The sequence below is a fragment of the Cherax quadricarinatus genome, chromosome 6 (assembly GCF_038502225.1).
Source record: "Cherax quadricarinatus isolate ZL_2023a chromosome 6, ASM3850222v1, whole genome shotgun sequence".
NCBI lineage: Eukaryota > Metazoa > Arthropoda > Malacostraca > Decapoda > Parastacidae > Cherax > Cherax quadricarinatus.
In genome coordinates, this window is record NC_091297.1 from 40,738,660 (window position 1) to 40,753,504 (window position 14,845).

Consider the following 14,845-nt stretch of genomic DNA (forward strand, 5'->3'; position numbering starts at 1 on the left):
TTTATGGATTTGGAAAAGGCGTATGACAGGGTGGATAGGGGGGCAATGTGGCAGATGTTGCAAGTGTATGGTGTAGGAGGTAGGTTACTGAAAGCAGTGAAGAGTTTTTACGAGGATAGTGAGGCTCAAGTTAGAGTATGTAGGAAAGAGGGAAATTTTTGCCCAGTAAAAGTAGGCCTTAGACAAGGATGTGTGATGTCACCGTGGTTGTTTAATATATTTATAGATGGGGTTGTAAGAGAAGTAAATGCGAGGGTCTTGGCAAGAGGCGTGGAGTTAAAAGATAAAGAATCACACACAAAGTGGGAGTTGTCACAGCTGCTCTTTGCTGATGACACTGTGCTCTTGGGAGATTCTGAAGAGAAGTTGCAGAGATTGGTGGATGAATTTGGTAGGGTGTGCAAAAGAAGAAAATTAAAGGTGAATACAGGAAAGAGTAAGGTTATGAGGATAACAAAAAGATTAGGTGATGAAAGATTGAATATCAGATTGGAGGGAGAGAGTATGGAGGAGGTGAACGTATTCAGATATTTGGGAGTGGACGTGTCAGCGGATGGGTCTATGAAAGATGAGGTGAATCATAGAATTGATGAGGGAAAAAGAGTGAGTGGTGCACTTAGGAGTCTGTGGAGACAAAGAACTTTGTCCTTGGAGGCAAAGAGGGGAATGTATGAGAGTATAGTTTTACCAACGCTCTTATATGGGTGTGAAGCGTGGGTGATGAATGTTGCAGCGAGGAGAAGGCTGGAGGCAGTGGAGATGTCATGTCTGAGGGCAATGTGTGGTGTGAATATAATGCAGAGAATTCGTAGTTTGGAAGTTAGGAGGAGGTGCGGGATTACCAAAACTGTTGTCCAGAGGGCTGAGGAAGGGTTGTTGAGGTGGTTCGGACATGTAGAGAGAATGGAGCGAAACAGAATGACTTCAAGAGTGTATCAGTCTGTAGTGGAAGGAAGGCGGGGTAGGGGTCGGCCTAGGAAGGGTTGGAGGGAGGGGGTAAAGGAGGTTTTGTGTGCGAGGGGCTTGGACTTCCAGCAGGCATGCGTGAGCGTGTTTGATAGGAGTGAATGGAGACAAATGGTTTTTAATACTTGACGTGCTGTTGGAGTGTGAGCAAAGTAACATTTATGAAGGGATTCAGGGAAACCGGCAGGCCGGACTTGAGTCCTGGAGATGGGAAGTACAGTGCCTGCACTCTGAAGGAGGGGTGTTAATGTTGCAGTTTAAAAACTGTAGTGTAAAGCACCCTTCTGGCAAGACAGTGATGGAGTGAATGATGGTGAAAGTTTTTCTTTTTCGGGCCACCCTGCCTTGGTGGGAATCGGCCGGTGTGATAATAAAATAAAAATAAATATATATATATATATATGTGTGTGTGTGTGTGTGTGTGTGTGTGTGCAAGAATGGTATATAATACCGACAAGATGAAATTAAGACACATGTGCAACATCTGGATATCTTTATTGTAGACGTTTCGCCATCCAGTGGCTTTGTCAATACAAATTCCAGGACATAACTTGAAGACAGTAGGACTAAATACAGAAGATGAGGTAATCAGTCCCTCAACCTTGGAGTAGGTGCGAAGAGCACCGTAGTCATGGAGATTCTGAAGCAGAATAAGGAGCCTGGCGCTTATACACTAACGTCAGATGTAGCAGACGAGGGCATAATCACTGGTAGGCAGGATTCCCCAGTGGAAGTAGGTCCTTCCCAAAGAGTGATTTTGCCCTCGTCTGCTACACCTGACGTTAGTATATAAGCGCCAGGCTCTTTACTTCTGCTTCAGAATCTCCACGACTGCGGTGCTCTTCGCACCTAGCCCTAGGTTGAGGGACTCATTACCTCATCTTCTGTATATAGTCCTACATTCTTCAAGTTATGTCCTGGAATTTTTATTGATAAAGCCATTGGATGGCGAAACGTCTACAATAAAGATACCCAGATGTTGCATATGTGTCTTAATTTCATATATATATATATATATATATATATATATATATATATATATATATATATATATATATATATATATATATATATATATATATATATATATATATATATATATATATATATATATGCAGGACAAGCCACGGAGGGGGTGAAAATCTTTAGCTCAAGTACTTTCACACTTCTCAGTGCGTCATCAGGAGCTGTGCAATGTTGCAAGGAAGCAACCAAAGCAGGGATAGAGGTCACAGAGTAGCGTAGGAGTCTAAGAGTAACCGTGGCCAGTGACACCTACGCTACTCTGAGACCTCTCTCCCTGCTTTGGTTGCTCCCTTGCAACATTGCACAGCTCCTGATGACGCACCAAGAAGTGTGAAAGTACTTGATCTAAAGATTTCCACCCCTTCCCCTGTGGCTTGTCCTGCATAGACATGCATATATATATATATATATATATATATATATATATATATATATATATATATATATATATATATATATATATACATATATATATATATATATATATATATACATATATATATATATATATATATATATATAAATATATATATATATATATATATATATATATATATATATATATATATATATATATATATATATATATATATATATATATAATATCTGTGCATATATACTTAAAGTTTGATTTACAGTATTCCCAATGTTAGGAATTTTAGTGATATTGACTGGTAGTAAACAGGTGACCTGCAGCCATTATGACTCTCGTTTTGTCAATAGGTTTTAAGCTCCGTCATCCAACCAACCGAATTCATTGAAAGAAGTGTGTTAGAAAATAGAGAATCTGTACAGCATTACAGACTGTCTCATTACATGAAATATTTTTATGGTAAAAATGGCGAAAATAGGTAAGAGGAGACGGTGGTAGCCAGGAGTCGTTTAAGTTGCTTGTACATGTGATAGGCTGGTATAGAATTACCGAGAATGGAAAAACAATATAAGGTATTGGAAGAAAATGATAAAGAAGCTCGTATGTTAGAATGTAGTAGAATTAATGCAAATATGTATGAACTATATTAAGCACGTTGTAACTAACCTTCGAACCATTGAACACACGTAGGAAAGATTGACTGCAGCTTGGTAATGCTTATTTATACAATTAGGATAAGAAAAAGCTAAACGAAACAATAAAATTATAGGTAAGACTATTGCCGCAGATGCGTTAAGTTTAGTGTGCATCCCATAACCATCCTGTGGAGGGCAGCGCAAGGGTTTATAGATGCACAAAAAGGCCTAGATACAAGGGTATTCAAGACAAATCCGATTTATTTTCCAAGTACACTAGACAAGGCTTAGGGATAAGATCGGTGCACCTAGACAGCTTAGGGATGATGAGAAAGAAATGCATTTGATTTTTCAATAACGAAATTCCACTAATTCAGGAAAAAATAAGTAATATGACAGTCACTAGACAAAGCGTTTTCTAGTTTTCTTTTAAAAAACGCAAAATGGAAATTAATGTGCTTCTCAGTAGTCTGTTTAATATATCATTGCAAACTGGTATCTTACCACACATGTGAGTGGAATAAGGTTAATTTGATTCCTATCCTCAAACACGGGAAATAGTCCCTACCATGGAAATATCGTTCAGTCAGCTTGACCTCAGAAGTGAGAAAATAATCAGAACAAAAAAAAATAGCTGCTTCAGTTAGAAACGATCATGATGCGCATACTGTTGCTCAGTCTTAACACTGATTAACACGGACTCGTCCTTGACTGACAAATTTACTGACTTTCTTTAATAAGAGGTTGTGGACCGTCATAAAGAAGGCGATGCAGTCAACTAGGATTTCAGTAAGGCTTTTAAAAGAGTCAGCCTATGCAGAAGATTGTTAAAGAATGTGGCAGCATATGGTATTAGGAGAAAAAATTGTCTCTTGGCTCCACGTATGATTGAAATATAGACAACAGAGAATTTACATAAATGGCGAGAAATCAGAATTGGGACCAGTCACAGGTGGCGTTCCTCAGGGATCCGTCTACAGCACTTTGTTATTCATAATCTACATTAATGACCTTGATGAAGGAATATGAAAAAATGAATGAATCTGTCAACTACATAAAAATAGGTCGACATCCAAATTACGAGGAAGATGCCTCTGAATATCAAAATAATTTAGACAGGCTAATGTTGTGGTCATGAAAATGGCAGACGAAATTCAGTGTAGAAAACTGAAAAATTGCAATCCTCCTGAAGGAAAAATAATCCTAATTTAGTTTATAATCCTATAAACTAAATTGGATGTACAGCGGTCGCTGCATTAACCGAGAAAGATATACTCGTATTACGTAGTCCCAGCTCAATGTGCAACATTGCACGCAAAAGGAATAGTGCAGAGTGTCGCATAAGTTTCGCTTCAATATTGGTACTAAAGATCTGAGGCAAATCAAGAGAGGCATTTATAAGTTATCACATACACAGCACAAAACTAATTCAAACCTGAACTAACAAACACCAACTTCGAGGTATTTCCCTTTTTATCTCAAAGAAACCAAATTTCTAAAATACACTAGCACATTAAGTGTAAAGTCACTCACAATGTGCATAGACGTGAGGCAGGAGAGAGAGAGATAGAGATAGAGAGAGAGAGAGAGAGAGAGAGAGAGAGAGAGAGAGAGAGAGAGAGAGAGAGAGAGAGAGAGAGAGAGAGAGAAAGAGAGAGTCAGATAGAAGAACAAGACGATTACATATTTTTGAACTTCAAGGGTTTAAATAGAGTACCGCAAAACAGGCTGTCGAATTTCACTTTTTTTGACGATATATATATATATATATATATATATATATATATATATATATATATATATATATATATATATATATATATATATATATATATGGGAGACGGCCGACTTGTTGAAAAAAAAAAAATATATATATATATATATGTCGTGCCGAATAGGCAGAACTTGCGATCTTGGCTTAAATAGCAATGCTTATCTTGCCATATAGGACAAGCGAAAATTTGTGTATGCAATAATTTCGCCAAAATCATTCTGAACCTAACGAGAAAAATATATTTCACTGTGTTTGTTTAGTATTAAATTATTGTAAACAAATCTAAAATATATATAGTTGGGTTAGGCTAAAATAAACTGTTCTTGTTATAATAAGGTTAGGTAAGTTTTCTAATATTCTTTTGGTGCAAAATTAAAATTTTTTACATTAACATTAATGAAAAAAATATATCTTTAAACGTATAAGAGAAAATTTTAGAAAGGACTTAATTTTAAATGAGTTCTTGCTAATTGACCAGTTTTACATATTCGGCACGACATATATATATATATATATATATATATATATATATATATATATATATATATATATATATATATATATATATATATATATATATATAATATATATATATATATATATATATATATATATATATATATATATATATATATATATATATATATATATATATATATATTACGAACAAAAGCTTATGTGTGGTTACTTAGTACTTAGGTTTCTAGGTTAAGGGTATTGTTGTTGTCGTCGTTATTGTTGTTGCTATTGTTCTCGTCGTCCTTGTTGTCGCTGTTGTTGATGTTGCTGTTGATGTTATTGCTGCTGCTGTTAACGCTGATGACAGCACTGTAGATGACAAGAATGATATGAAAATGATTGTGCTGTTGTTATTCATGTTACAGAGATTTTTGGTTGACGCAGCAGTGATCATTATTGTTGTTGCTGTTGAGATGGTGTTGGAGTCCTCGAAGTGTCGTGCCTTCCTTTTTGACGTCGAGTCTACAGCAAGTAGATAAGTAAGGCACATGTGCAACAATTAGGTAGCAGTCGAAGGAAAAGGCGGCCAATATAGATAGAGACAGCAGAAGCAGGGCAGATGTAAAGATGATGTGATCAGTCCAACAAACTCTCTCTCTCTCTCTCTCTCTCTCTCTCTCTCTCTCTCTCTCTCTCTCTCTCTCTCATTTTCATCGTATATAATTATGGGGCTTCAAACACTAATTAGTTGTGCCTTGTCACTGTTTACTCTGCTCGACTGAGTAAAACTGACCAAGATCTTGAGGATAATCATCATATATGAGCAAATACGTCACAGTAATTCTTAGCTCCACTAGCTGTCCATTGCAATCAGAGATAGTGAGAGTGAAGGCGCCACTAAAATCCTGTGACAGGGCTAAATAAATTTTAATGTCTGTCTACTTATCACGAGCATTAAAAGTATTTAAGTGGAAGATAAGTATATAGTTATTATTCACCCTTCCCCCTCCCAAACTGGCTTTGGTCAATGAAATCAGTGCCACATATAAATAATTATTACAATGTTATATCTATGGCTTGTATCATCTTTAGTTCCCAACCGATGGACCCGGGATCAGTAAAGGGAAGGCCTAGATAGGTTAACAAATTTTCTTGAAAGCACTGATCCTGTTCAACAGGCGGAAAATAGGCACCTGGGTGTTATACAGCTGTTGGGGATCGAATCCAAGGAAGGGGAATATGGTATATCTTAGGACTGGGCTTTCACATCAACTGAAGTAAGATAATTTCTCATAGCCAACAAACTTTTTCTTTGAAAATAAATGTTAATGTTATCTTGACTGAATTTATCTTAGACATTTTAAGTTTCTTTTACATAGCCCCATATCTCTTTTTTTCCTTGTCAACAAATAACCATAAATAATAAAGAGGCACAATACCGTGACTGGAACAATACACAAAGGAACCTTATGATGACGTTTCGCTCCGACTTGGACTATTAATTAGTCACTAGACTAGTTATTAGTCCAAATCGGATCGAAACATCATTAGACCAGTTAATGGTCCAAATCAAACCGAAATGTCGTCGTAAGTTTTAGTCTCCGATATACGAGTTATCTGTATATAGATAATCATAAAGTTTGCACATCTCTCCATATTGCTTTGATTTTCAACAACTACATTTCTGGACTGACCTCTGACAAACTTACTGACTAACTGCAATAAAATAATTGCATATTTAAAATAAAAAAGCTTTAATTTCGAAACGTTTCCTTCGCAGCGGAGAAACTTATAAACAATAAGCCACAAATCAAATTCGGAACGAAAAAAGGCCACGATGTTGCTGTCCGCCGAGGACCATCATCAAGCCGTGATATCATGATGGTTTCAGGCCAGGCCAAAACATTGCTTATTTTCCTCATTAATTTGTGGATTTGGTTATCAGTTGTTCCTGCCACTGTCTTGTGACTGCGGCTTCTGGTTATGGCTGGTATACCTCCTTATACTCTATACTTTTTTTTCCGCCACCTGCTTATCGCCAGTAATAGCCAAACCGAGAGTAATCTGGCTGTTTAGTCACACACAGCCAACGGGGAATACACATGGGATTGAGATCCGGGACGTGATGGGTGAAAGCTTTCGCATGGTTACAACAACGACCCGGGAGCAAGGCGGCGAGCTTTGAACAGAGTAGTGGCCAATCTTCCATGTCCCACACACGATGTGAATGTTAATTTGGCCTCTCGATCCATAGTAATGTCTCTGTTTTATAAGCTAGCAGTACACACGCTGGTCACAACCCAGCAATATAAATATAAATATATATATATATATATATATATATATATATATATATATATATATATATATATCTATATATATATATATATATATATGCAAAACAACCACTCTGAAATCACCTGTTTACTGTGATCTTATTGCATATATATATATATATATATATATATATATATATATATATATATATATATATATATATATATATATATATATATATATATATATATATATATATATATATATATATATATATATATATAATTTTGTGCCGAATAGGTAAAACTGGTCAATTAGCAAGAACTCATTTACAGTTAAGTCCTTTCTAAAATTTTCTCTTATTCATTTAAATATATTTATATATTTATATATTTATATATTCCTTGATAATGTGAGTAGTCACGAAAGCGCTTGGAATTTCTCTATTCTTTCAGAGTGGTTGTTTTGCATATATATATATATATATATATATATATATATATATATATATATATATATATATATATATAATATATATAGGGAAGTACCACCTCTATAGCTGGAATGGGGACCCTCATCCTCAGAGAAGACAATAAACGTACCTCAGAGAAAACTCAAGGTTCTCCCCGGAGCTGTTTGAATATTTTCTTCTCCTACCACCCCCTATATATTTTATATTCTATGTGAACATTTATTAATAAACAAAATACATTTACAGAAAAAAACATAAACATGAATACAATGGCACAATGTATCAAAGATGATGAATTTCCTCCAGCTCCTCCGAGGCTGGACGTGAGCCAAGTATGCAGCAAGCATTTCCCCTCTGGATGGCGACGCTGAGGCGCTGGAACATGAAAGTGGCTGCCCTTGGGTCCCTGGTGGTGTCGATGAGTCTGGACCCCAATTCTTTAAGGAAACGTGTGGCATTTTTTCCCCATGATCCCAAGGTCTCTGATCCCACTGGGACAAATTGATACTGTTGGCTAATGTCCCTGTACTTGCTGATCTTGTACTCCTCCCTGTGGTCAGCAGCTCCTCCCTGTCGCCCCACACTGTGATGGATATAGGTGTCAGCCAGTGTGGACACACAGGTATAGTCCCATGCTAAGAGCTTGCCATTCTTCCAAGGATAGATGGTGATCCCGTCGGGGCGGTTTGCTGGGTTGTGGGTATTGTTTGCTGCAAGTGATCGTGGCTCCCTCTCGGCAGGGCATCCAGCTGTAGCAAGGGTTCTCTTAATGATGTCGTTGACCTCATTGTGTCTTGCATGCCAGCCCTTGGTTTTGGAACAGTTAAGACCATGTAGACCGTATTGGTCTGCTTGCACTTCGCCGCAAATACACATATATTCTGTGTGAATTGGGGCAGCAAGGCGTAGAGCCACTGCAATACGGAGGGTCTTAGGGTCGAGTCGCGTTCCCATTGCCGATATGGGAACTGTTTGGAGGAAGTCCCCGGAGTGAGGTGCACTCACAGCCTGGAGACGGGCAATCTCCCTATCTGATGTTGCAGCCCTGAGCATGTTGGCAAGCACCTTTTCAGCAATTGGGCTATCCCATGTAATATATATATATATATATATATATATATATATATATATATATATATATATATATATATATATATATATATATAATTTATTTTAATATAAAAAATATTGTTTTTGAACCAAAAGCACCTTAGGAAATTTACCTAATCTTATTATAACAAGTGCAATTTAACTTAGCCTAATCCAACTAAATATATTTTATAAAAGTATGCGATAATTTAAAAATAAACAAACACAATTAAATATATTTTTGTCGCTAGGTTCAGAATGATTTTTGCCAAATTACTACATGCATAAACCTTTGCTTGCCCTATTCGGCAAGAAGTGCGTTGCTGTTTAAGCCAAAATCGCAAATTTTACTTATTCGGCGAATTCCTTGCATATATATATATATATATATATATATATATATATATATATATATATATATATATATATATATATATATATATATATATATATATATATATATATATATATCCAATGTGCGTGTGTGTGTGTATGTGCTCCAAGTTTGTTCATGCGTGAGCCAACTTAAATTTACTATCACTTCAAAATCCTAGGAAGAGATTTTATGTCGACAAGTTGGTCCAAACTCCTCCCAGGAACTATTCATGAAGTGAGAAGGGGGCTCAGAGCCGGGGACTTGCCCGCTAAACAAAGCAACGGCAAGAGCCATAGTGCTAGTAGACAGAAGTGAGAACGTCCCTATAAATGAAGAGGTAGACAATAAAGAATACAGTGAACATCAGTACCAACAACCATAGGAGCCATTTCGTATTCTTCTTAGGGAGGGTGCCCTGGCACTGGAGGTGGCTGAACAGCGAAGGTTGCTCTTGAGAGAAGAGGGAAGTTTGGTTCGAGAGGAGGAGCGAGAGGAGGAGATCGGGAAAGGGAACTCGATGATGGTCAGTGATATTGTACATGCTAGTAGTCCGGCACTGAAACATTGGTGCCCAGGTTCAACGAGAGTGATTTGGGTAAGTACTTTCGTGTCTTTGAACAAAACGAGGGTTAAACTACAATCTATGTACTTTCTCCTGACAACCTAATGTTAATTTTTTTCCCTAACACTAAACTAATAACCAAGATGCTAACGAACTAAATCCTTTAAAATGTTATCGTCTCATCATCTACATCATCATTATAATGAGTTTCCATTGCATCATTTTTCCTGATTGTCTTATCGTTTAATCAATTGACAGATATTGTATATTTGCGAAACACTGACCAAGAAAGATGAGTAGCCGCACATCTATATCTGATAGATAAGCTAGACTTATCAGTACTGCAGTTACAGTAGATCAACTTCAAGGCGTCTGGTGGTGCAGCCACGAGACAGCATGTCTCGGCAAGCTCGAACTTCTCCCACCCATATTACATGTAATCTTGTTCTAGTAATTCCTCACCCAGAGAAGCCCTCTGTAGGAATACTGAAAATGAGCCCTCTACGCGTTTTCAATAAATGCCTCAGTAGTCGTAAGTAAAGTTTTTAGTTTTGGCAAAGGACATGCACATTTTTGTCCTGTCCTGTCCTCGTAGCAGATATCTGACGTTGCTTCTCCGGCCTCATACTTCTTACCATAGTGAGCTACGACGAAGGCTGTTGATTCGTGAATAATATTCTTCATGTGTTCTACAGGGAAGGGTTTCTCACTTCCTTCATCAAGATCATTTATGCCCGACATCGGTTCTAAAGCTTCACGTTGGAAATAAATGGTATAAAATACCGACACAATGGAAATATAAAGACATATGCAGTATAATGTGACCCTTTATTGACAACGTTTCGCCCAGCAGGTCTTACGATACAAGGAATGCCTGTGTATAACACCGTAATTCACACAACCACTTGATAAACTACAGAAACTCAAGACTTATCGCCACAGAAGACAACACTCAATACCGAAGAATCCTTGATCATCGCTTATCTCTATATCCGACAACTTCAACCAGAATAATGGCTTCTATAACATAGCGGAACTACTTGCCAAGAAACTTCTTCATCGCTATCCCACATAAGAACATAGGAATGGAAGAACACTGCAGGTCTACTCACAAACTTATCCAATCTCGCTTCCAAGCTACCCAAGATTTTAGACTCTATAACCCCACTCGGTACATCATCAGATGCAGCATTCTCCACATGGCCTCAATATTCTGAACTGAAATACTCGCGTACCTTCCACCCCAGGAAGATCTGTTTGTGACTTGAAAAAGCCCACTGTGTGGGCGAAACGTTGTCAATAAAGGATCACATTATACTGCATATGTGTTTATATTTCCAAAGCTTCACATCCATGTTTAGCATCAGTGGCACCTATATTAAATGACGAATGTCGTTGACTTGAGAGTTCCATCGTTCTTATTTTCAAGTCTGACCTATGCGGAAAACTAGTGGACTGTATGGACCTGGAGCAGAGCACCATACTCATTTGTGCTCAAAATTCTTCTGCAGTCTTGATAATGCAGTTTTCCGATATGTTTTATCACCATGTAATAAATAACATTCATGAACTTTACTCGAAGTCCAAATCTTTAATTTATCAACTCTGATGTCTTCTAAAAGCTTATCCTTTCTATTGTTCATATTGATCTATAAACATATTCACCATTGTGAGTCGGATATATGCAAAGTGCTTGTTCAATCGTTTCTTAAATAGCTGTTTGCTGTTTTCATTAACAACACTGACTGGCAGCAAAAATAACCTTGAATTACGATTATTTTTCATCTCCTGTTGGAACTTTTACAACATTGTTTCATGTCGTGTCAGCTTTTTGTATTAAAAAAAATTAAAGAGATCTTATGTATTAATATTGCTAATATGTTAAGCAAAATGAAACAAACGCAACTAATGTGGCATTTTATTGTGGCAACGTTTCGCTCTCTAGGAGCTTTGTCAAGCCGTAACAGTTTGACAAAGCTCCTGGAGAGCGAAACGTTGTCACAATAAAATGTCACATTAGTTGCATAAAGAGATCTTATACTCTGCATTTCTGAGGCAAAACCTCTTTTGAGCTTTTTTTTCCGCCGGATAATTTTTTTTATAATGAAAATACTAGATTCAAACTTTGTTCGCTTTCTCTACATTCCGTCCAGTATATCAATTTAATTAGGGTACCAATTTTTAAAAGCATATTCAAGGTAAGGTCTGTTAGGTTGTCTTCATTTATATTTGCTAGCTGGTTCTCGTCATTATATAAGTATTTGCAACAATGGTATATGAAAAACTAACTACTCTACATTTATCTACAATGTATTTAATTTTCAACTTCCCCGACAACAACAGAAACTTATTCAGGTCCCGCTGAATACCTGCAATAGTCGGCCGCAGATACAGCGTGTTTTCCCAATTTCGTATCATTCGCGAACTTTCAGATATTTTGTGTTAACTCAGTTTCAGGATCATTTATGTAAATTATGAAAAGGATTGGGCTGAGGACCGCCTACCTGAGGGTCTCCACTTGTTACGCTCAGCCATTCAGATATTTCCCCATTAGAAACCACTTGCTGTTTGCTATCGTTGAGCCAATCATTGATGCAGACCTGAAGCTTATCTCCTATTCCGTGCGATTTTTTTAAACCTAGTAGTGGTTAATATTAATATTTATTGGAGACTTTCAGGAAAACAAGACACACTATAACTGCAGGAAACTGTGAGCTCCAGTCTTGTATATGTAACTGGTGAATTCCTATCAAATTCGTTAATATGGTTCAGTGGTCCCTCTTAGCGATTCACGAAATCGTTATAACACGATTGCAGAAAAATCGTGTTATTACGATTTCGTAAGTTATGATAGCGGCTTTGCAGGGTCTTGAGCTAGGGTACGCCACAGACACTCTGTGGTCTGGAATGATCGTTCCAGACCAAGGAGCCGAACTCTTCTCCAAGCTGGAGGACTGAATATCTCAAATACTCTTTCTCCAAGGCTGATAGACTGATTACATCATCTTTACTTCCCTACTACACTTGCTGCCTCCGTATTTGACTGAAGAAGCTTACTGTGCAGGCGAAACGTTTCAGCAATAAAAATTCCAAATTGTTGTACATGTGTCTTATTCAGTACCGAATTCAGTAGAATGCCCTTTCTTATTTTCCAGTCGTACTGCATTTTGCCTTCTGTGATTGATTTTCTAGACTCTTTCAATAATCTGGCTGATATTTTGTCTTGTTCGGTTATTAATTTTCCTGTGTTTCGTGTCGGTATTAGGCCCAACAAAAGATATTGTTTGATGTGTGAAGAGCGAGCTAAAGGATGTACTGAGTACTGAAGGATGAGCTGAGTGCTGAAAGATGTGTTGAGTGCTAAAAAAATATTTATTATATTTTTCTTCCTATTTCTCTTCATCCTCCTCCTCCTTTTCCTCATCGTCCTCCTCGTCTTCCTCGTCTTCCTCGTCCTCCTCGTCCTCCTCATCCTCCTCGTCCTCCTCGTCCTCCTCCTCCTCCTTCTCCAAGACAATATATCCACGCATCGGTCCCGCGTTGCTCAATTATTCTCGAGTGCAACTTCAACCGGGTGACTCACGAAGACAACAGTTCAGACCTGGCTCCACGGGCTCATTATCCATTCGGAAGCCTCAGCCTCAGTCTCGTGGCAAGCTTATTAACAGTATTAACGTATACACTGCGATCAACACTTTAAAAAAGAAAAAGATTATGTGAATTGAAGGCAAAAGAGGACTACATTGAAAACAAAGGAGACGGTACCAAAGACAAGGAGATGATAATGCACTACAGAAGACAAAAGAAACTATGTTGAGGATAATGGGTGCTTGACTGAAGACAAAGGGGACTGTACTGGTTAGCTGTGATACAGGCAGTGTGACTCGGTTCATTTGAAGAAATATTATTTGTAAATTCAGCATACAGAAGAATATTCAGCGAGTAGCGCTTGAGAAAGTTCCTCGCTCTCTCTCGTGTATACATCTCCCAACTGTTAAATCAAATGTGGTTCTCCAATTGATTTAATTTATTTTTCCTATATTTTTTAAAGTTTCTGTGGTTGCTTCACCCATTACTGGCTCTTTGTGTGTTTGTTTGTGTGTATGAGTGTTTGTATGTGTGTGTGTGTGTGTGTGTGTGTGTGTGTGTGTGTGTGTGTGTGTGTGTGTGTGTGTGAGTTTGTGTGTGTGTGTGTGTGTGTGTGTGTGTGTGTGTGTGTGTGAGTATGTGTGTCTGTGTGTGTGTGTGTGTGTGTGTGTGTGTGTGTGTGTGTGTGTGTACTCACCTAGTTGTACTCACCTAGTTGAGGTTGCGGGGGTCGAGTCCGAACTCCTGGCCCCCGCCTCTTCACTGGTCGCTACTAGGTCACTCTCCCTGAACCGTGAGCTTTATCATACCTCTGCTTAAAGCTATGTATGGATCCTGCCTCCACTACATCGCTTCCCAAACTATTCCACTTACTGACTACTCTGTGGCTGAAGAAATACTTCCTAACATCCCTGTGATTCATCTGTGTCTTCAACTTCCAACTGTGTCCCCTTGTTACTGTGTCCAATCTCTGAAACATCCTGTCTTTGTCCACCTTGTCAATTCCTCTCAGTATTTTGTATGTCGTTATCATGTCCCCCCTATCTCTCCTGTCCTCCAGTGTCGTCAGGTTGATTTCCCTTAACCTCTCCTCGTAGGACATACCTCTTAGCTCTGGGACTAGTCTTGTTGCAAACCTTTGCACTTTCTCTAGTTTCTTTACGTGCTTGGCTAGGTGTGGGTTCCAAACTGGTGCCGCATACTCCAATATGGGCCTAACGTACACTGTGTACAGGGTCCTGAACGAGT